The following is a 14,636-nucleotide window of genomic DNA, read 5'->3' on the forward strand; positions in this document are numbered from 1 at the left end:
TCTCCTATTTCTCCTTCTCTCTCTCTATACATGTCTACATGTCTGTATCCCCCTTCCCCAGAACTGTTTTAAAGGTTACTGTATCAAACTCACCCCTGAGATCCTAAGGCATGATGGGAGTTGGAGTTCCTGGACCAAATTTGGCTCCTGCTCGCGTACCTGTGGAGGAGGCGTCCGCTTCCGCACGCGCCAGTGTGACAACCCAGCGTGAGTCCACAACAACAAAAACAAACAACAATAATAACAACAACAACATTGACAACGACGGCAACATTAACAACAATAATAACAAAAACACTGACAACAACAACATTGACAGCGACAATAAGCACGAAACTTAATGAGTAAACTGGAAGGAAAAGACACTGCAAGAAAAAGACAGCAACAGCAACAGCCCTTCTCTGTGCTGACCTCCCCAGGCCATCCAACGGAGGCCGCACCTGCTTTGGAAACAGCTATGAGTTTGAGATGTGCAACATGGAGGAGTGCACTAAGGCCCTGGCGGACTTCAGGGAGGAACAGTGCAGGATGTGGGACCCCTACTTCCTGCACGAGGAGAGCAAGCACCACTGGCTGCCCTACGAACACCCCGATCGTGAGACACACACACACACATACAAGAGCACATGCTCACACCCACACACTCATGTGCCGTGTCTGGTCACATGCACACGCACACACACAAAGACAGGCATAGACGCTCACCCATTCTTAACACACACTCACACACACGCTGTGTCTCAGAGGCAGGTACTGGGGAGGATCAGATATGTGACAAGTGGGAGTTCAGTCAGTGGAGAGCTGTAAGGATAAACTTCCTCTCCTCGACCAATCACATCCCTGATCTGCAGACGGGAGCCAAAACCATGACGACCAGTCATAAAGTTAGAGTTACATAAGGAGGACTGCTGGGAGCCCTGTGAAAATACAGAGAAGAGAGGAAGAAGAAGGAGGTTCACGAGGAGAGGAAGAGCAGGAGGAGGAGAGGGGGAAGGAAAGAACGAGGAAAGGGAGGAGAAGCTGAAAGGAGAGGAGGAAGAAGAAAGGGAGGAGCAGGAGGAGGAGAAGTAGTAGAATCAGGAGGAGGAGAGGAGCAGAAGGAAGAGGTAGAGTGGGCGTAGCGGGAGAGAGAGAGGAGGAGGAACAGGGTGCAAAAGAAGGGGTCGGTGAGTTGAACTGGTTGAAACTGATATGATTGTGTGTGTGTGTGTCACTGTGTTGGTGTGTGGCTGTGTGGCTGTGTGGCTGTGTGTGTATGTGTATGTGTGTGTGTTTGTGTGAGTGAGGAAAGTTTGGATAAGGACAGGTGGTCAAGTCATTTGTCATGAACATTATCTGGTTTGTGATTTGACCTGCTGTCGTTAGCTATGAATCCTGGTTAGAGACACAGAAAGAGAGACAGAGAGAGGGGGACAGAGACCGAGAGAAAGAGAGACACAGAGAGAGACAGAGAGATGGAAAGAGAGAGACAGTCAGAGAGAGAGAGGACCACTTTCAGGCTGATCAGATTACACATGGTGTCACATTCCATTTCCCTGTGCCGTTACCGACAGAAGATAAACATGCATTGCATAGAAACATAATAACACCGTTGATTGATTTTGATCACTTTTTCATCCTTCCCTCTCTTATCCTTTTCATTCCTTTTTTCTCCTCTCATTTCCTTTCCCCTCCTCCCTTCATCTGTCCCACTCTGCTCCTCTTCTCTCCTCTCGAAGATGATGAGAGGTGTCAGCTGTACTGTCAGTCCAGGGAGACGGGGGACGTGGTCGCGATGAACAGAATGGTGCATGATGGGACACGCTGCTCCTACAAGGACGCGTACAGTGTTTGTGTCAGAGGAGACTGTGAGGTACGTGTGTGTGTGTGTGTGTGTGTGTGTGAGAGAGAGAGAGAAAATCAAACCAGGGCAGACTTTCACTCTGCTAATGTAGGGGAGGTGGTTTGGAAACTGGGGTTCCATCCCCTCATGCAGACCCTGGGCCTCCTGGTCTAATGGGTGCAGGGTGCTCCTGTGTTACAGCAGTAAGGGCTTTGAACCCGAGTCTCCAGCAGAGGAACCAGAGCCAGATGGGTGATGATGTCATCCCCTACAGCTCCTTCTGTCTCAAAAAGTTACTGAGCTTTTCCACATACATCTGCCAGACCTACTTATCCGGCTGGAGACTGCTCTCTCTCTCGCTGTCTCGCTGTCTCGCTGTCTCTCTCTCTCTCTCTCTCTCTCTCTCTCTCTCTCTCTCTCTCTCTCTCTCTCTCTCTCTCTCTTTCTGTTACTCTTTCTGTGTGTTTCTCTCTTTGTTACTCTATCTTCGCGTGTTTCACTCTGTTTCTCTCTCTTTTCTCTCTTTTTCTCTCTCTGCTACTCTATCTCCCTGTTACTCTATCTCTCCTCCTCCCCTCCATAAACAAATGTAACTTCATTGTTCAGGCCAGTTTCTGGGAAAGCAGGTTTATAATATTTTCCTTTCCGGAAATGTCCAGAATGTTTCTTATGACCGTATAATGTTACACAGAGGTCCTGAGAGAGCTATCTTAACATTCATAACTGGTGTGCGTGCGTGTGTGTGTGTGTGTGTGTGCGTGTATTTGAATGTGTGTGAACACGCGTTGGATGTGTTTGTGTGTGTTTGCACGTGCGTGTATGCATATGTATGTGCATGCATTTGGATGTGTGTTTGCATGCGTGTGTGTGTGCGTGCATGTGCGTGCATGCTTTTGGATGTGTGTGCGTGCATGTGTGTGAGTGAGTGTACGCATGCATGCGTGTGTGTGCCGGTGTGCATTTGTATGTATGTGTGTGTGTGTGCAGCACGTGGGCTGTGATAACCACATAGCGTCAGACCTGCAGGAGGATAAGTGTGGCGTATGTGGAGGAGACAACTCCAGCTGCAAGATCATCAAAGGCAACTTCACCCGCAGCACCAAGAAACTGGGTAGGACGACACACGCTCTCACTCATACACCTACACTGTGGTACCCGAGGAGCTCCCTCAGGCTTTGACCACGTGTGGCCAAAGGAAACAGCACAACCAGGGACAGTTCAACCCAGGTATGGTATGTATTAAATAAAACACCAAACTAAAGTACAAAAAAAACAAACTTTGTAATGGAGGGAAAGATCCACTGCCAGGCCCAATCTTACTGGTGGTTCTCTAAGCCTGATGAAAGAGGGGAAACAAGGTGACTTATCCGTCCACTGCAGCATGGTCGCTCTCCCCCCTGCTCCCCTGTACTGGCCTGCTTATATACCGCGGCTCGCCCTGATTAGCTGACAAGGTGCAGCTGTGGTCCTCGTTAGCCAGGCGGGGAGCGGGCTTCTGTGGTACTAGATCACCTGACCCCAAGCTCCAGGGTTGCCACCACACACACACTTTCTCACATACGAACACACCAGCATACACACTCACATACATACACGTACTCTCACATACACACACACTCTCACACACGCGTAGTCTCTCTCTGACACATGCACTTTCAAACCTGGGTGGGTGTTGTTTCCCAGGTTACCTGAAGATCCTGGAGATTCCTAAGGGAGCCAGACACCTGCTGATCCAGGAGTCTAAGGCCACGCCCCATATCCTCGGTATGTCCACTAGTACACCTTCACACACCTTTACACACACCACCTCACACACACACACACACACCTCAAACACTCACACATCTTTTCACACCTTTACACATCATGGCACAGATCCTGAGTGTGTCTACCAACACACCACCTCACACACACACACCTCAAACACACACACATCTTTTCACACCTTTGCACATCATGGCCAGATGCTGAGTGTGTCTACCAACACACCACATCACACACCACCTCACATACACGCTAACACACGCACGCACACATCCCATCACAAATACACTTAAAGTGTGATATTACACAATATTTCATAATCATGTTTCCTGTAGCGGTAAAGAACCAGGTGACAGGCGACCTCTTCTTGAATGGCGAAGATGATTTCCCAGAATCCCGTGTGCTGATTGAGAAGGGCGTGGAGTGGGAGTACCAGAATGATGATGACATGGAGACCGTCCAGAGCATTGGTCCCCTACGATATGGGGTTCTAATCATGGTGAGATAACCTAGACTCTACAACATGGAACCTAGAAAATGGAGATGATACAGGGTTCTAGTCATGGTGAGGTGGAACATAGAACATTCAGAGCATACAGGGTTCTAGTAATGGTGAGGTAAAACCTAGAACATTCAGAGCACACAGGGTTCTAGCCTTGGTAAGGTAGAACCTAGAACATTCAGAGCACACATAGTTCTCGTCATCGTGAGGTAGAAGCTAGAACCTAGAACATGGACCAGATACAGGGCCCTATTTAAACGATCTGAAATGCAAGTATTAAACCCAAAACGCAAGTAACTGTCGGCGGAACACAGGCGTTGTTGCTAATATACCCACAAATTTAAAATGGGTTGGTCTGAAGTAGCTACATTACTCATAGGTGTGGTTTGGGCGTAACGTGCAATAAACCAATCAGAGCGTCATCTCACATTCCCTTTAAGAGCAGGCGCCCTTGTTTCATGGCGGATTGCTATTATAATGGCGGATTTGCCAGGCGCACGCCAGGAGCGGTTCACAGCCGATGAGACCGACGTTCTCATCAGGGCAGTGAAAGACAGAGAAGTGACATCGTATGGGGATGGGAGGAACCCACCCAAATGAGCTTCGTCCTTATATACCCATGTGTCTTGCCACTGTTGGTCAAACAGGTTTGATCCGTCATTGCTGCAATTAGCCTGAATAATTTGGGTAAATGTGTACACTAGATATATGCCTTTTTTCACATCTTCATGAGAGAAGCGAAGTGTATGCACATTGTGCACACACTACATTATGGTCAAGCATGCGCCCAATAGAATCTGAATAACGCGCCACTGACTTTAGATCAGGTCTGTGGCAGAATTGTTTTCTGAAACAAAATAGCACCAGGGAACGTTTCCGCTGGAACACATCTCATCTTTTCGCTTAACCGCCCCCGGGAGCTCAGGTTAATTCCCCAACATGCGTCTGAGGAGGCAAAAGTCCGCTGTGCGTCAGGTTCAAAATAGGAATGATACATGCGTCGATGTCCAAAGTCAATTGCGCTGGGTGCAAGATAGGGCCCACAATGTTCTAGTCATGGTGAGGTAGAACCTAGAACTTGTTACCTACAACATTCAAAACACACAGGGTTCAAGTCATGGTAAGTAGGAATGTAGGACCTACAGTCATTTCCATGTTCCATGTTGATTGGTGTCTGTCTGTAGATCCGTTCCCATGGAGACTCCAAGGTGACACTGTCCTACAAGTACATCCTCCACGAGGAGCTGCAGGTCTCCATGGAGACCAACCTGCTACAGGAAGACACGGTGTTCTTTGAGTGGGCACTGAAGAAGTGGTCCCACTGCTCCAAGCACTGTGGAGGAGGTAGCAATGTCTCTCTCTCTCTATCTCCCACTCTTTATCCCCTCCATCACCACCCCACCCCTCTACCTCTGTCTCTTCTGAGAGATGGAACGGTGTTAAGGCTCTGGCTCTTACGCTTGTTCTGCTTTCTCTTTTCATCGTAGTTGTTGGTTTCAAAGTGGTCACACACCTGTTTGGAGGATTTTATGGACTGGGGGTTGAAGCGTTTGTGTGTGGGAGCTGCCTGGAGGGGGAAGGTAGGAGGTGCAAACTGTACACCCAGGCCGTGGAGCCTCTACTGGGGTTGCACGTCATGAGTCTGGGGGGTGGGGGGAGGGTCACCAGAGGAAGGCCTCAACACGAGCATAACCCTCTCTGCCCCCGCAGGCGACAGTGTTAGTTGGTGGAAAGCAGGGTGTGAGGTTACTGCAGGACAGTCTGATGGTACCTGAGGGGTGAGCTGAGGTAAAGTGGGGCTGTTGTCGGCGGAAGGAGGCCTACAGGGGGGAGTCATTTACCTAGACTCAGAGGAATGTGTCAGGAAAAACTGGGGATCGTGACTCAGGCTGCCTCTCCGGAGAACTTCCGGTTTGCGTGGAAGTGCCTCCGAACCCAGATGCGGTTCAGGAGCCTGGTACTGATCATCAACAACTGGGCAGTGTCCACTATGGTAGCGGCTGGCTGTGCTCAACCCTTCATGGGGCCTCCTAGGAGATCTCCAAAGGAAGCTTGGGGATTTCTTCTGGTCAGGTTACCGCTGGCTGGAGAGCACCGATTCTGCACCTACCTGTGGTTGGAGGGGGGGGATGGGAGAAAGGGACGGGGAGGGGGGGGGGGCAGGGTCTGGTCGATATGGAGAGGAGGGCAGCAGCGATCCAACCGCAAGCCGTCCGGAGGCTATTGGGGAACTGGGAGACGGCTGCTTTGGGGCCAGGGCTCCCACCCTCACGGAGGAGGGGCATAGAGGCGAGGCCGTGGGGGTGGGAGGAGCCTATTTCCCCACAGCTCAGTGCGACGGCTGTTGTGACAGCCTGGGTCAAAACTTCAAGGCCTCGCAGGGAGTTGAGTGTCACCCGTGGCAGGTGTTCTGGGGGTAGGCCAATGCGGAAAGGTGTCGTCGGCGGATGCTGTGTGAGCCCCCCATTCCCAAAAGGACAGGAGGGGGCTTGTGTGGAGTTACTGTGACCCACTGCTACTCCCGGGGTGAGGGAGGGGAGCCCTTCATGTGGGTGGAAGGAAACTGTTCCAGGCATTTGTTTAGGGAATGGAAACGCGTTAATGCACTGCTAATGCTGTTGGAGGGGACGCAGATCAAGCTGTGGTGGACTATTTATGTCGAAAATGTTTATAATGTGTCTCCCATCCTCCCACACAACCACTGCTGAATGTGTGACGCTGAATTGTTTATGGGAATGTCAGGCTGCCAAGCTGGCTATCACATAGGAACGAGGTGAGGGGATTGGTCTTACTGACCCAGGACAAACGCTCAAGGTTAAGCAAGGTTAGGGGTCTCTGCGTGTCGTGCAGTAGAGTATGCATGTGTTCTACTGAGGAAGCGGGTTCATGAGTTTGAGGGGGTGTGCTGTCTTGGATGTTTACATACAATTACTTGCATGTCATTTTGTGTGACGTGGATTTAGGGGTTTTTTGTTTTGTGTCTGTGTTGGGTGGGGTTGGAGGGGGGAGAAAAGGATAGTTTCAGTAGAGCGTTTGAAATGTGTGAGTGTCTCAATGAAGAGCGGCACAAGTTTACCTCCCTTTCTCACTCTCTTTCCCATTGATCCTAGCGCTGTGGATCAGGTAGTTTTCTCTCTCCTTTTCTCTCTTGCTGCCTTTCTTTTTTGTGGTGTCGTGTGTATGTTCATGCACTTTTGTGGTGTTGTGTGTGACAGGTAAGCAGTTTTGTAGCCTGTGACGACAAGTAAACAGTGTTGTATGTGGCTACACAATTACAGTGTTTCGGTGTTGTGTGTGACTACTGGTAAACATTTGTGTGTGTGTGACTGTGCTCCAGGTAAACAGTGTTGTGTGTGACTGTGCTCCAGGTAAAACAGTGCTGTGGTGTTGTGTGTGACTGTGCTCCAGGTAAAACAGTGCTGTGGTGTTGTGTGTGTGTGTGACTGTGTTCCAGGTAAACAGTACACCAGGTTTGGCTGTCGCAGGAAGGCAGATGGGAAGATGGTCCACCGGACGTTCTGCGTGAACATCGACAAGCCCAGAGCCATCAGCCGTGACTGCAACCTCAAACCCTGCTCACACCCTGTGTAGGTGCAGAGAGTGTGTGTGTGTGTTTGTGAGTGTGTACGTGTGTGAGTTTGCGTGTAAGTTTGCGTTTGTATGGAAGCGTGCATGTCTTTGTGTGCATTTGTGTATGTGTGTGTGTGTGTGTTTCCAAGACTCTGTGCTCACACCCCTGTCTGCGTGTGTCCAGCTGGAAGGTGGGGGACTGGGAAGACTGCAGCGCCCCCTGTGGTAAGACTGGGCTACAGACGCGCTCCGTGCGCTGCCTCCAGCCCCTGCTGGACGGAGGCCAGCGCTCCATCCACTCCAAGTACTGCAGCGACGATCGGCCGGAGGGAAGGCGGCCCTGCAACCGCCATCTCTGCCCCGCGTCGTGGAGGAGCGGGCCCTGGTCTCAGGTACGGCCCTAAGTGTTGGTGTGAGCGTGGAGGGCGGAGGCCGGTGTCTGTGTGTTTGTGTCGACGGAGTAGGCAGGTGTGCGTGTGTAGAGAGGGAAGGGGCAGGGGTGCGTGTGTAGAGAGGGAAGGGGCAGGGGTGCGTGTGTAGAGAAGGAAGGGGAAGGGGTGCGTGTGGAGAGAGGGAAGGGGCAGGGGTGCGTGTGGAGAGAGGGAAGGGGCAGGGGTGTGTGTGTAGAGAGGGAAGGGGCAGGGGTGCGTGTGTAGAGAGGGAAGGGGCAGGGGTGCGTGTGTAGAGAAGGAAGGGGCAGGGGTGCGTGTGTAGAGAAGGAAGGGGAAGGGGTGCGTGTGGAGAGAGGGAAGGGGCAGGGGTGCGTGTGGAGAGAGGGAAGGGGCAGGGGTGTGTGTGTAGAGAGGGAAGGGGCAGGTGTGCGTGTGTAGAGAGGGAAGGGGCAGGGGTGTGTGTGTGTGTAGAGGGAGGGGACAGGTGTGTGTGTCTGTGTGTGTGTTGAGAGAGGAGGCATTTGTATCTGTGTGAGTGGAGCAAGGGGGTAGGTGTGTGTATATGTGTTCATGCACGTGTGTGTGTGTTTTGATTCATGCATGTGTGTGTGTGTGTGTGTGTGTGATGTGTCAGTGCTCGGTGTCCTGTGGTAACGGGACTCAGGAGAGGCAGGTGATGTGCTCCACGCCCGACAATACTGCAGGACTGTGCCAGGATAGCAAGCCTCCCACCACCCGCCCCTGTAACCTGGTCCCCTGCCCTGGTGGGTCCACACACACACACACACACACACACACACACACACACAAACATTGGACAACAAGCCACCCACCTCACGCTTATGTAGTAAGTCGTACACACGCACATGTGTATGCACAGACTATGCACACACACTCTCTTGCACGGACACACATAATATGCATTCACATATACAAAGATTGTCATTTGGTTGTTTGAGTTTTTTTCCATTATTCCTTCAGAGTTGACCTGTTTCCTGTTTTCTGTCAGGTGACCAGCGTAATTTCCTGATCCAGTGGCTCTCCAGAGCCAGCCCAGAATTCCCGGCACCCAAGATCTCGTCCAGTAAACGCCCAGTGTTTAGCTCTGCCCCTTGCGCTCTGCGCTGCATGCTCTTGATGAGCTGGACTCTTCCTCTCCTAACCCTGAGCCTGACCTCTGACCCCTGACCCTGACGACTCCTCCTCTCTCTGCCTCTCCTAACCCTGACAACTTCTATTTAGGGCCCCTGACCACTCCAGGTGCTCCTCCTCCTCTTTCTCGGCTTCTCTTTTTCCTCCTCCTCTGCCTTTCCTCCTTCTCCTCGACCTCCTTCACCTCCTCTTTACAATATAAACAGTGTAGTGGGACTATGGGGTTGTATTAATGTTTATGTGTGTGTGTGTGTGCGAGGAGGAAGAGGAGTATAATTATCAATGTATTTACCAGCTCAGAGGGACAGAAATTACATCAGCTGACTGTCTGCACTATGTGTATGTGTAAGTGTATGTATGTATGTATGTATGTATGTATGTATGTATGTATGTATGTATGTATGTATGTATGTATGTATGTATGTATGTATGTATGTATGTATGTATGTATGTATGTATGTATGTATGTATGTATGTATGTATGTATACAAAGTATGTATGTATGTATGTGTGTGTGTGTGTGTGTGTGTGTGTGCGTGTGTCAGACCAATGAGACTGTGTATATCCAAACTGTGATCTTTGAACATGTATCAAGATCGACCTTCTAGAACCTCCAGGAAAATCTGTTGTTCTTGGAGACCTAAAGGGCCGCATGACCTCAAGGTCTTCTGGGAGTTGTGGTTTAATACTGACCTCACTACTGAAGAGATCTGGAAGAAGACCTCAGATGTTTTGGATTTGATGCTCTCAATGACCATTCCTAGACTGCCTAGTTCTGGTTCTCTCTAGAACTGCTGAACTAAAAGACTGACCATTGATGAAACCAAACTCCATGTTTCTATCTCTGTCTATTAAACCTCTTCCTGTCAGACTCTATCTCTTTCTGTCTTTAATCTTATCTCTATCTGCCTCGCCCAGCTCCTCTCTCCTGAATCCAAACACCACATCTGGAATTTCACTTACATGGTTGAAGGCATCTGACCCAAAACCTAACCATCAGCGTTGTTTGTATTTTACCACAGGGCAGCGCTGCAAGGGGGACAAGTCTGTGTTCTGTCGTATGGAGGTTCTGAGCAGGTACAGTTCATCTCTGATTCTGTAAATCATCTTTCATAATGATTAATCATAATTATTTCCAAAACCGCACACCAGAAATGCTGTCTACCGTTTGAAATCAAGAACTGTTTGCTCCAAGACCTTGATTCTCTATCGGGGTTCTCTGTACCAGGGTTCTCCGTACCTGGGTTCTTTTTTCTAGGTTCTTTGTTTTGGGTTTCTCAGTTCCTGGTTCTCAGGTCCATGTTCTGTATCTGGGTTCCCAGTTCCTGGCTTCTCAGGCTTGGGTTTTCTCTCTGGGTTCTTAGTTCCTTGTTCTGTGTTTCTCAGGTATTGCTCCATCCCTAGCTACCAGAAGATGTGCTGCAGATCGTGCAGTGATGGGAACTTCACTAGGGGGCTCAACCTCACTGGACCCTGGTTCTACACCACAGAACCAACTCGTTCCAACTTCACTGGATCCTGGTTCTACACCCCCAACCCGGCTAGCTTCAACCTCTCCAGGACACACAGCACAGAACCAGCCCAGTCCGAACCCACCTGGACCCGCAGCCCCAGGCTTGTGCCCACCAGCCAGCCCCTTTCTCCCACCACTAGCCCCCCCACCACCACTGACAGCCCTGCCCCCACTACCGACAGCCCCGCACCTACCCCAGACTTTGTCTACGTAGAATATGAGGACTACGAAGATGAGCGCTCCACCACCCGGCTCACCCCCGCAACCACAACCAGACCACCCAGGACCAAGACCAGAACCAGGACCACGACCACTGTCCTGCCTGCCACCACCACCAGAACTACAACTCCCATCAGGCTTAGCGAGAAGGTCTCAGTTCCAACCCGCACCACCACAGCCTCACCCGTACATCCCAAGGTTCTGCCCAGCAGCGACCAATCAGCAACCAGGACTAGACAACTTCCAGAGTCCTCCACGACGCCTCTGGTTTGGGGCGATGATGTCACACAAGTCCGGTTGCCCAGAGTGACACCATTACCGGCCACTTCCCAGCCGAGACGTAGGATCACCATGACAACCAGACCTCCAGGACGGGCAACCTTCCCCCCCAACCGCACCCCCACCATCGCCAGCTTGTCCCCCAAGGCGGGGGAGAGTCAGGAGGACAACAGTGTGGACCAGGTGACCTACAGGGTGGTGGGTGGGGAGAACCAGGTCTTCATCAACGCCTTTGTGCCCCGGAGGAGATCTCAGACGCCCCTATTTAGAGAGAGAACGCAAAACAAGCGCATCCAGGAGCTGCTGGCAGAGAAACGCACACAAGATCTGTTGCTGCGCCGGGCCAAAAGGAGGCCAGGGCCGCCCTAAGATGCCAAACATGCACACGCACACAGGCACCACCACTGACTCAAACACATACACTCACCATTAATCCCCTCTCAAAAGGGGATTTGAGAGGGGACTCTTTGGACATTCTGCTTTTAAACATAGCATGGCGAATTGACACCACCGTATCCCTACTGCAGATCCACTCTAGACACCCCGCAGTCCCTCCCGCAGATCTATTCTAGACACCCCGCAGTCCCTCCCGCAGATCTACTCTAGACACCCCGCAGTCCCTCCCGCAGATCTACTCTAGACACACCGCAGTCCCTCCCGCAGATCTATTCTAGACACCCCGCAGTCCCTCCCCCAGATCCACTCTAGACACCTGCAGTCCCTCCCGCAGATCTACTCTAGACACCTGCAGTCCCTCCCACAGATCCACTCTAGACACCTGCAGTCCCTCCCGCAGATCCACTCTAGACACCTGCAGTCCCTCCCACAGATCCACTCTAGACACCTGCAGTCCCTCCCGCAGATCCACTCTAGACACCTGCAGTCCCTCCCACAGATCCACTCTAGACACCTGCAGTCCCTCCCGCAGATCCACTTATAGAGCATTAATTGCACATTTTTGATTTGCTGCTTGACGATGTGGAGAAAGACAATGGTTCTTTCTCAAATAGATGATGTTGATATGTTGTTGTTTTATGGGAAGAGCCAATCAATACTTTTAAAATCACTTCAGCAAGGCATCGCCAGTGTATAAGTATGTGCGGGGGTTCTGCATGAGAGCGAAGACTCACCATGTACAGTACATTTAACTGTTTTTATTTTATTTAGCAGAAGCTTTTGCAGAAAGTACAGCAGAAAATCAAGGATCACAAGTTAGCATGTTAGCCTGTAGCCAATGCTAGCAGCCAAACACACAGCTGTGTCCCCCAGCGGTACATGTATATATGACTAGAACTCGGATATTTATTGAATTGTCAGTAGACTTCCTGTTTGGAATTTAGGGACTGTGGGAGGCTGCAGGTTATTGTGTGTGTCCCCAGTACCCTGACAAGATTCTGACGTGTTGTGTTTGTTTTGTTTGATAATTTAATAAAGTTGCAAATGAAAAGTGTGTATCACCTTCTGAGACTGGGCTGTCAAGGAGGAGGGTGATGAGTGCCAGTCAATCAGTGATGTGCTACCACCTAAAGGACACAAGTGATACTGCGTGGAGGGCCTGATTGGCTGGGTTGGCCTACACTGGGTCATGTGACATTCCTGTCAAACAAGCTGATTGGTTGTCAGAGTGTGTGGGAACCCAAGATCCCATGCTGTGCTCTCATTCTCGTGTGAGCATGAGAGTATTTGTGAGGGTGTATGTGTGTTTGTGAGAGAGATAAAAAGGTGTGTTTGTGTGTGTGAGAGAGAGAGGTGTGTGTGAGATAGTGTGTATGAGTGAGGTATCTTGTTGCTGTGGCTACAGCTTGTCAACATTACAAATACTGACGCTTTCCTTGTGAAGAATGTAAAGATTTACAGGAAATAAACGTTGTTGTACTGAATATAGAAAAACGTGTGTCAAAGTAACAGTAACACGAAAGAGGTAGAGACCCATGAAGTGGTGCATATAGCGGTTGATAACATGGGTGTGTTCACTAGAGCAGAGACAGCATGTGGATGAGTCAGTGTAGTTGGAGGAAGGTCCAGGGGCACACTGACCTTGAGCCAATGGTGGAGGGAGATCAAAGGGAGAGCGATACGCCCAATTATTAGCGATTAGGATTTTGAGCAATTCAAAGATACCACGGCAAGGTCACAGATAATTGCAGGTTGTGTCCGGAGAGCGTGTGAAGGAGGACGCTGGACCAGTGGCTTGTCCGTAGTTGTAAATGTTGACCGTAACTGGTCCTTCAGTGCAGTCTAATATGTGTGTGCGAGTGTGTGCGTGGGTGTAAGTGTGTGCGAGAGAGTGTGTTTGGGCGTAAATGTGATCATGTGTGACTGCAAGTGTATAAGGGTATGTGTGAGTGTGTGTGTGTGATGGAGAGAGAGTATATGTGTGATTGCATGAGAGTAAGTGTGTGAGGGTAAATGTGTGGTTTGTGTGTGTGTGATAGAGAGAGTGTGTGTGTGTGTGTGTAACCAGCAGTACATGATGAGCGTTCTGAGACTGGGAGTCGACGGCAGGCTCTCCAGAGAGATGACAGCAGGATCTCCTGTGATTGCACGAAATGGAAACCCCGCCGCGAAGCCACTCCCCCGAACCCCTTCCTTTGTAGTCACGGTGATGAGGAGATGCTCATGACATCTGAAAGATGATCAGTGAGGAGCAGCTGTACCATATACACCCTCCATGCTCACATATGTTGTCAGAAGTTCTATCTGGATATGTCAGGTTCTAGTGAGTTTTTGGGGGGTTCTGGTAAGTTATATTAGGTTATGTCAGGTTTTATTAAGTTCTGTGAAGTTCTGTCAAGTTTTATTAAGTTGTATTATGTTTTAAAGATCCTGTTTATTCTGTTTTTGGATGCTTTTATATAGGCCTTAATGGTCCCCTAATACTATATCTGAAGTTTATTTCCCGAAATTCAGCCTTGGTGCAGAATTACAGCCACTAGGAGCAGTCCCACAATGAGCTTTCCTCAGGACGTGCTGTTTCTGTGTCTGGAGCTTTAGATCCTATGAGGAAGAAAGAGGCGGGGCTAACTGCCATGCTTCGGTCGTTTGCAAGCCATGATCTTTCGAGGACAACCAATATCGCACTCGTACAGTCGTAGCTCATTTTCTCATTGTTGGCCCAAATTCTCAGTGTGGGAAAAGCAGAGAAACGAGGAGGTAACATTCACTCTTATGACGTCATAAAACCAGCATTTTCAAAACCGAGCGTTTCGGCTTCGTTTTCTCAAAGGCAGAGAAGAATACCCAGGGCCTGATTTACACCTATCGAAATGTATAGGCACTGGGGGACCAAAGGCAGGTTCGGGGACCTCATAATATTGTTAAATAACCTCTTAAAGTGAATATTTCATGTCATGGGACCTTTAAGCTCTATGAAGTTATCCTGTTCTATAGGGTTCTATCAGATGGTATATGGTTTTATCACGT

The 14,636-nt window shown here is 50.0% G+C and overlaps 1 pseudogene across 1 annotated transcript in view; it reads left to right on the forward strand.

The window, feature by feature from the left end:
* Positions 1-12,660, forward strand: part of LOC146245207 (A disintegrin and metalloproteinase with thrombospondin motifs 2-like) — a 28,081-nt pseudogene extending 15,421 nt beyond the window's left edge. The window contains exons 11-24 of the transcript XR_014734548.1: positions 62-207; positions 420-595; positions 1,719-1,852; positions 2,810-2,933; positions 3,506-3,586; positions 3,922-4,085; positions 5,273-5,432; positions 5,576-5,668; positions 7,543-7,675; positions 7,843-8,050; positions 8,685-8,814; positions 9,060-9,134; positions 10,225-10,279; positions 10,589-12,660. The product of XR_014734548.1 is annotated as an A disintegrin and metalloproteinase with thrombospondin motifs 2-like (transcript). The remainder of the gene's footprint in view (positions 1-61; positions 208-419; positions 596-1,718; positions 1,853-2,809; positions 2,934-3,505; positions 3,587-3,921; positions 4,086-5,272; positions 5,433-5,575; positions 5,669-7,542; positions 7,676-7,842; positions 8,051-8,684; positions 8,815-9,059; positions 9,135-10,224; positions 10,280-10,588) is intronic.
* Positions 12,661-14,636: the final 1,976 nt, after the last annotated feature.

The sequence above is a fragment of the Hypomesus nipponensis genome, chromosome 20 (genome assembly GCF_054491055.1).
Source record: "Hypomesus nipponensis isolate SF chromosome 20, ASM5449105v1, whole genome shotgun sequence".
Lineage (NCBI taxonomy): Eukaryota > Metazoa > Chordata > Actinopteri > Osmeriformes > Osmeridae > Hypomesus > Hypomesus nipponensis.